Consider the following 8,336-nt stretch of genomic DNA (forward strand, 5'->3'; position numbering starts at 1 on the left):
TGCGTTTCTTAAACTTTTATGGGACATTGCTTAAGATCTGCTTATCCCATTGTAGATCAATGACAATACTTCGCATCTTTGTACGATTTGGTGGAAATTGGGACGAGTCTGGAAGAAATTATGTCGGAGGTCATATGAAAGGACTGAAAGTCAGAAATGATATAACAGTCAGTTAACTAGTGAGTATGATGCACCAACGACTAAATATCGATCCGGATATGTTTGATATACACATTAAATGTTGTTACAATTTATTGGTTCCAGCTCCCCCAATCGACATAATCGATGATGAAGACCTTGCCTTTTTTTTATAAGGCAGTGATGCATCTCGGATGCCGTTATTTGTATCAGTTACACCTTGCGAAAGTCATGGAGTACACACGGACAACATGTACCAGCATTACAATCCAACCGATCAACCCATTTCAACTAGTCAAAATTGTGGGTTTGCAACCATTTCGACACGTAATATTCACATCATGTCTTCACTTGATGATCATATTGAGCCAAGTAACTTGGGGGATGATCGAAGTGAAGCTTGGTTTGGTCACAACATTGAACCCAAATGTACTTCACAATTCGATACTAAACATGGATATGGACAATCTTCAGGACCACACCTAACATCCATGTTCCAACCCCACTTACTCCTATCCCACTAGTTGTGATGCCTTCGGCTCAAATGCATTCCAACCAACCATTTGTTGATATACCTAAACCATCAGAAGACCCATCATATGACGACCTCGTAACAATACCTCATGACTGTCTAAATGACGAGGATATAGAGGTCAGTCAATTTTTCTTTTCGAAATATGATTTGTCAGTTAAATTATCGATGCTTGCAATAAGAAAGAACTTTCACTACCGTGTAAAAAAGTCAACAAAGAGCTTGCTAAATATCTAGTGTTTGGTGAAGGAATGCAAGTGGAGAGTCCGTGCAAAAAAAAATTAAAGAAAGTGATTTCTTCAAGTGACAAAATATCCAAGCGAATGTACATGTTCTCTTGAAATGAGAATAGGTAATCAGTGACAAGCAAAAAATTGGGTAATTGGACACTTAATCAAGTCCAAATACAAACAAGTTTGTCGAACATACCGCCTGAGGGATATAATTGAGGACGTCCGACGAGATTATGGAGTAAATATAAGTTACATGCAGGCTTATCGTGCTAGAGAGTACAAATTGATGTTCGCACGAGGGTCACCAGAAGGATCATATGCTATTGTTAGGGCATATGACGAGGCATTTAAGCTTGCAAATCCATGTACGATATTTGAGATTGAAGTAGAGGATGGGCAATACTTTAAATATGTATTCTTGGCACTTGGTCTGTGTATCGGGGGTTTTCTGAACTACATCCGCCCAACAATCTTTGTTGATGGGACCCATTTGCATGAGAAATACAAAGGTGTGTTGTTAATAGCAACATGTATCGATGGCAATAGTAACATATATCCTATCGCCTTCAGTATAGTAGATGGTGAGAACAATGTATCATGAACTTGGTTCATGTCTCATTTGAAGGCTTCGATAAGAGACGTTCCCAATTTAGTGATTATACCAGATCATCACATCTCAATTTCAAAGGTTGTTACAAGTATATTCCCCGATGCATTTCATGCCCTATGTATATACCATATTCGGAAGAATTTGGTTAATAAATTCAGGAATAAGGAAATAATTCCACAATTCTACAATGGCAAAAGCTTATAGAATGTCTAAGTTTTAGATGTATTGGGCTAAGCTCCGTCAATATCCTGGTGCGACGGCCTATCTTGAGGATGTTGGATTACAATGGTGGGCAAGGGTTTATCAAATCTATTGTAGGTATGACAATATGACGATAAATATAGTAGAATGTCTCAATGGAGTGTTGAAAGGTGCATGAGAACTATCAATCACGGAGCTATTAGAGCATATCTGCGACTGGCTACAAGGTTGGTTCGATATCCGATGCACATATGCAATGGTATGCACAAACCTTGTGATCGATTATGCAATGAGTATTCTTAAGGAATCAGAATTAATGTCTAGAACATATCGTGTTTCCCTAGTGGATATGTATATAAATAATATGGACGATGGATATTTTGGGGGTTGGTTGATCTTCGTTCACGGACATGTACTTGTATAAAGTTTAAGTGTTGGTCGATGTGAAACTATCAGGATACCTTCTATGGAGAGAAGCCACGACATATACATAAGTGTATACGATGTGTTCAGATAGGACATAACAAGAAAACGTGCAGACAAACATTGATAACACCTGGAACACGATCGCTTAGTTATTTGTGCGTGAACACTTAGTTAATTATGTACTATCGTTTAGCTAATTATGCGCAATTGTTTAGATAGTATTAAACAATCGTATAGATATTCTAAACGATCGGTTATAATTTTTTAAACGATCGTTTAGATTTTTTAGATGATCGTTTCCATATTCTTAAACATCTTGCACATAATCTTAAATGATCTTTTAGTTAGTTTTGGGTGATTGCTTAGTTATTTATTTGCCTAGTTAAATGTACAACACCAATTATATTCTACAAATTTAGCACAAATTGAGCATAAAAATATCACCATAAATATTTATTTGCCCACAACTAGGTAATATATTGTTTCCTATACAATCCCACATTCACCTGTGTTAAGCCAACCCTATCAACCCCAGTTACACTTCTACAAATTTAGCACAAAATATTCCACAATCTAAAGACTTGCCCTCTTGGAGGGTCACCTTTGATCTCTTAACTTCCCATTGTTGGTACTTGAACTTCTTATGTTGTTTGTGTTGGGGTTGATGCCTTAAAGTCTCGTGTCCTGTAGTTTGTAAACAGTTTGTACAAACGTTTGTGTTGTTAATATATGATATTTACTTCACATCTTGTTTTTTTTTGCTCATTTACTTGTTTTATTTACTTTACCAAAAACCAATAAACATAAAATCCCTGATTATCTGTATATGACTCAAGCATGTATGTGGTGATATATAAGTGGATCATGTCTTGAGTGATAACCAAAATGGTCTGTAGTATATGGATATAGGAGGGAAACCAATTAAACTTTTTTTTTCCTAAATTAACCCAATTAAACTAATTAATACAATTTTTTATAAATAATAAGAGAAATTCAAATTATGCAATAAATAAGATGACAAAAAATGTGATAATTTAATTCTATCAAATTTTAGCAAATAAATAAGAACAAACTAAAACATACAATAAATTACTTAAATTGATTGCAAAAATAAAAATGAAAGAGTTAGAGAAGAAGATATCGTAATTTTTATAGTGGTTCGATCAAACTCGATCTACTCCACTCCTCAAGTGCCTCTTGGGAATTTGAATAAAATCTTTCAATGGATTAAAGCCCAACCGTTACACCACCGCTCCGGGTTCAAGAGGAAACCCGGTCCTTTCCACGGTTTAGGATCAAACCGTTACAAATATTGGAATTTTTGAAGAACACAATATAACTCTCACTAGAGTAGATTTACAAGTTTAAGCACTCAACAAGTTTATCCTCACAATACAATAACACTCTCTCAAGAATAAGATGAAAAGAAAAAAAAATTGGGAACTTAGAGAGAGCAACAATGGAACTTTTGAGTTTTGAAGGATTATGAAATGTAAAATTTGTTGGTTTAAAATTTGAAGAAGAAGATGGTTTATATAGAGATGGAAAAATTTTTAGAAACCACAATTAATTTGGACCATTAGATTTTGGAAAAGAAAAATCAATGGTGGAGATTTTAAAATAATAATCGTTAGATACAAACAAAATATAATATTAAATTCCTTTTCTTTTTAAAATTAATCCAAAAAATAAAAAAACATACCATGTGTCAAAAACTAGCAATTAGACACAAACATAAAATAATATTAAATTCATTTTCCTTTTAATTCATTTTCTTTTTAAAGTCAATCCAAAAATAAAAAACATACCATGTGTAAAAAACTAGCCGTTAGACACAAACATAAAATAATATTAAATTATTTTCCTTTTAAATTTCTTTTAAATTTCAATTTTTTTTTTAAATTTTAAATCAATCCAAAAATCAAAAGTCTATATTAATCTCTTAATGATGTTAATCTCTTATTGATCCACCATGGTATTTTCTCTATAGACTTGTTTCGTCATATCGTCTTCGTTTTAGCTCCGATTTGAGTGATTCAAGAGGTGTTGGAATTGTTGTTCCGAGCTCTACGCTATGGACATATTAAAATACTATGATTTTTAGTAATTAAAAATTGAGTTTGATATCATCAAAACATTGATTAATTAATTAATTAAAATTAATTAATTTGAGATTAAGGGCCAAAAAGCCAACAATCTCCCCATTTTTTATGATGGCAAACCATTCAATAAAAATGCTTGAAATACATATAAACCATATGTAGCACATAATAAAATTCAACATATCACCATAAAGATCATTCTTGAAATTCACTTAAAAAAATAAAATTTCCCTCTAATTAATACAATCAAAATCATAACAAATTTATAGCATATTTATCTTAAACTTCTCACCCTTTGGAATCATCAAAAAGAATAATTAAGAAAAATTTAGAATTACATAAATGTTTCCCTTAAAAACATGAACATAAATTTAGCACAACTCCCCCTAAGAATATTAACACATGCTTTCCATATCTCCCCCTATCAAAATGCCTTCTAAAAGATTTAACAAATAAAATTATAAAATCAAGAGGCATCACAATGAATAATACCGAACTCAAGCCTATTTTTGCAAAAGTTTTATTCATTCAAAGGCTTGGTAAAAAATATCCACTAATTGATTATTAGAGCCTACAAATTCAGGAGTAATATTATCATTTTGCACATGCTCTCTAATAAAGTGATGCCTAATATCAATATGCTTAGTCCTAGAATGATGTATAGGATTTTTAGTCAAATTAATAACACTAGTATTATCACAATATATGGGCACATTATCAAACTTTAATCCAAAATCACAAAGAGTTTGTTTCATCTAAAGAATTTGAGCACAACATGCCCTTTGAGAAAAAATTTTTCTTCTTGGAGAAGTAGTATGAGCATATTTCAACTTAAAACACTTAGTTTAATATGGCCTTCAACACCACAATTAATGACATATAGGCACAAAGTTAGATTTACAATGCTTAGAACAACCTTAGCATATTAAGCTTAGGCATATTATGAGATGCTTTAACAAAGATAGTTTTAGAACTTGAAGGATTAGAACATTCATCAATATAGCCTAAACCTCTTTTATCATCAAAAGGCTTGCCTACTTCAATTATCTTGTCTAATCTTTGAGCACCTTATTGTCAACTTTTTAATAGATTCTTTAGCCTTATCAAGTTCTTGCAAAGCACTAAATTCCTTTTCTTTGAAGTAATTTAATCAAATTATCTTTTCACAACTATCATGCTAAAGAAATTTAACTTTGTCAAACAAGTCATTTTCTCATCACAATCAAAAGCATGCTTGTCACAAGAGATATTCATTTCATCAATATGTATAGCATCATGTTCATTCTCTTTTAAGCAAGCAATTTCTTTAAGTAAAGACTTCTTTTTACTAGATAAAACATTGTATTTCCTTTTAAGCACAACATACTTATAACTAAGTTTTTTCTAAATCATTTTGCAATATTTTCAAAAACTTCGAACATTCATTATAAGAAAGAGGTTCTAGAGTTACCTCATCATTTGTTCATCCTCTTTGTCACTATGAGCCATGAAGCAAAAATTGGCCACTTCTTCATTATCACTTTACTTTGCTTTCATCGCTATCATCCCAAGTAGCTTTCATTGCTTTCTTCTTGGATTTCTTGGATGATTTGAGAAAAGAACAATCAGTTCTAATATGACCGGCTTCTTTGTATTCATAGCATATTACCTCATCCTTTTTTGCTCTTTTCACCTTTTGACTTTTTTTGGTTGGAGAGATGCTTCTTGAATTGCTTCTTTCTCTTGATGAAGTTCTTATACTTACATGAAAGATAGGCACACCATCTTCATCAAGGTCATCTTTATCTTGGGAGTCAACTTCTAAAGAGTGGTCTTTAAAGCTATACTCTTTTCTTTCTTTTTCTTCTCATCCCTATGTTTTTTTTTTATCTTTATCTCATGCGTCAACAGCAAGCCCATGAGTTCATCAATGGAGAGAGATTTCAGATCCTTTGCCTCTTGAATGGCAGTGACTTTAGGCTCCTATTGTTTAGGCAAAGACCACAATAGCTTCTTTATCTTCTCAAGATTTGAGTACTTTTTCCCAAGTCCTTCTAAAGCATCGACAATGTTAGTAAATCTAATAAACTATTGGAAATAGCTTCATTTTCATCAATTTTAAATTTCATATTGATGAACTAACATGTCAATCTTTGTTCTTTTACTTGACTAGTTCCTTCATGAGTAATTTCTAATTATCCATACTCTTTAGCGGTTTTGCAAATAGACACTCTATTATACTCAACTTCATTCAAAGCACAAAATAAGCAATTAATAGCTTTGGCATTTAAAGAGCATGCTTTCTTTTTATTTATTGACCATTCTTCCTTAGGTTTTATAGTGCTAACACTATCAACATCTTTTGTTGGAATTTTAAAACCTTCCTCAACAATATCCCATAAATCATAATCAATAGAAAGCAAGAAAAATCTCATTTTATTTTTTCAATAACTATAATTAGTACCATTAAAGAAAGGAGGCTTTGTAATAGATTGACTATGATAAAATGGATAAAACCTAAAGTTTCCATAGCTCAAAACAATTAAGTTTATCAAGAAATAAATATTTCAGAAGAGCAACCCGATACCAATTTGTTAGATCGATATGGTAACCCTAGAAGGGGTGAATAGGGTTTAATTAAATTTTTTTTTCTAAATTAACCCAAATACACTTTTTTATAAATAATAAGAAAAATTCAATTTATGCAACAGATAAAAGATGACAAAAATGTGATAATTCAATTCTATCAAATTTTAGCAAATAATAAGACAAACTAAACAATACAAAATTGCTTAAATTAATTACAAAAATAAAAAATGAAAGAGTTAGAGAAGAAGACACGTAATTTTAATAGTGGTTCGGTCAACTCGACCTATACTCACTCCCAAGCGCCTCTTGGGAATTTGAATAAAATCTTTCCGACTCTTTCCACGGATTAGAGCCCAACCGTTACACCACCGCTCCTTTTACGGGTTCAAGAGCAAACCCAATCCTTTCCATGGTTTAGGATCAAACCATTACAAATGTTGGAATTTTTGAAGAACAACAATACAACTCTCACTAGAGTGGATTACAAGTTTAAGCACTCAACAAATTTATCCTCACAATACAATAACACTCTCTCAAGAATAGAAAGAAAAGAAAAAATTGGAACTTAGAGAGAGCAACAATGGAACTTTTGAATTTTGGAGGATTGTGAAATGTAAAATTTTGTTAGTTTAAAATTTGAAGAGGAAGATGGTTTATATAGAGATGGAAAATTTTTTAGAAACCACAATTAATTTGGACCATTAGATTTTGGAAAAGAAAAATCAATGGTGGAGATTTTAAAACTAACTAATCGTTAGATACAAACAAAATATAATATTAATTTTTTTTTTCTTTTGAAATTCATTTTCTTTTTAAAATTAATCCAAAAAAAAAAACATACCATGTGTCAAAAACTAGCTGTTAGACACAAACATAAAATAATATTAAATTCATTTTCTTTTTAATTCATTTTCTTTTTAAATTCATTCTTTTTAAAGTCAATCCAAAAATAAAAAACATACCATGTGTAAAAAACTAGCCGTTAGACACAAACATAAAATATAATTAAATTTATTTTCCTTTTAAATTTCTTTTAAATTCAATTTTTTTTTAATTTTAAATCAATCCAAAAATCAAAAGTCCATCATATGTTAATCTCTTAATGATCCACCATTCAACCAATATGCTGCCACATGTCTACATGCAAATGGTCTGGTTATGCCACGTCATCCACCACGGTATTTTCTCTATAGATTTGTTTCGGTCATATCGTTTTTTGTTTTAGCTCTGATTTGAGTGATTCAAGAGGTGTTGGAATCATTGTTTTCGAGCTCTACGCTATGGACATATTAAAACACTAAGATTTTCAGTAATTAAAAATTGAGTTTGTTATCATCAAAATATTAATTAATTAATTAATTAAAATTAATTAATTTGAGATCAAGGGCCAAAAAGCCAAAGTCACAAGTGTTGTGACTTGTCACAGATGGTCTGATCTTGATCATCGTGTTGCTGACATGCGAGCGGGGGCGTCTTATACAAAGAGTTTGTATAAGACCTGACAACGAAGTGTTAACGTCTCGTTA

This window comes from Benincasa hispida, chromosome 6 (assembly GCF_009727055.1).
Source record: "Benincasa hispida cultivar B227 chromosome 6, ASM972705v1, whole genome shotgun sequence".
NCBI classification, from domain to species: Eukaryota; Viridiplantae; Streptophyta; class Magnoliopsida; order Cucurbitales; family Cucurbitaceae; genus Benincasa; species Benincasa hispida.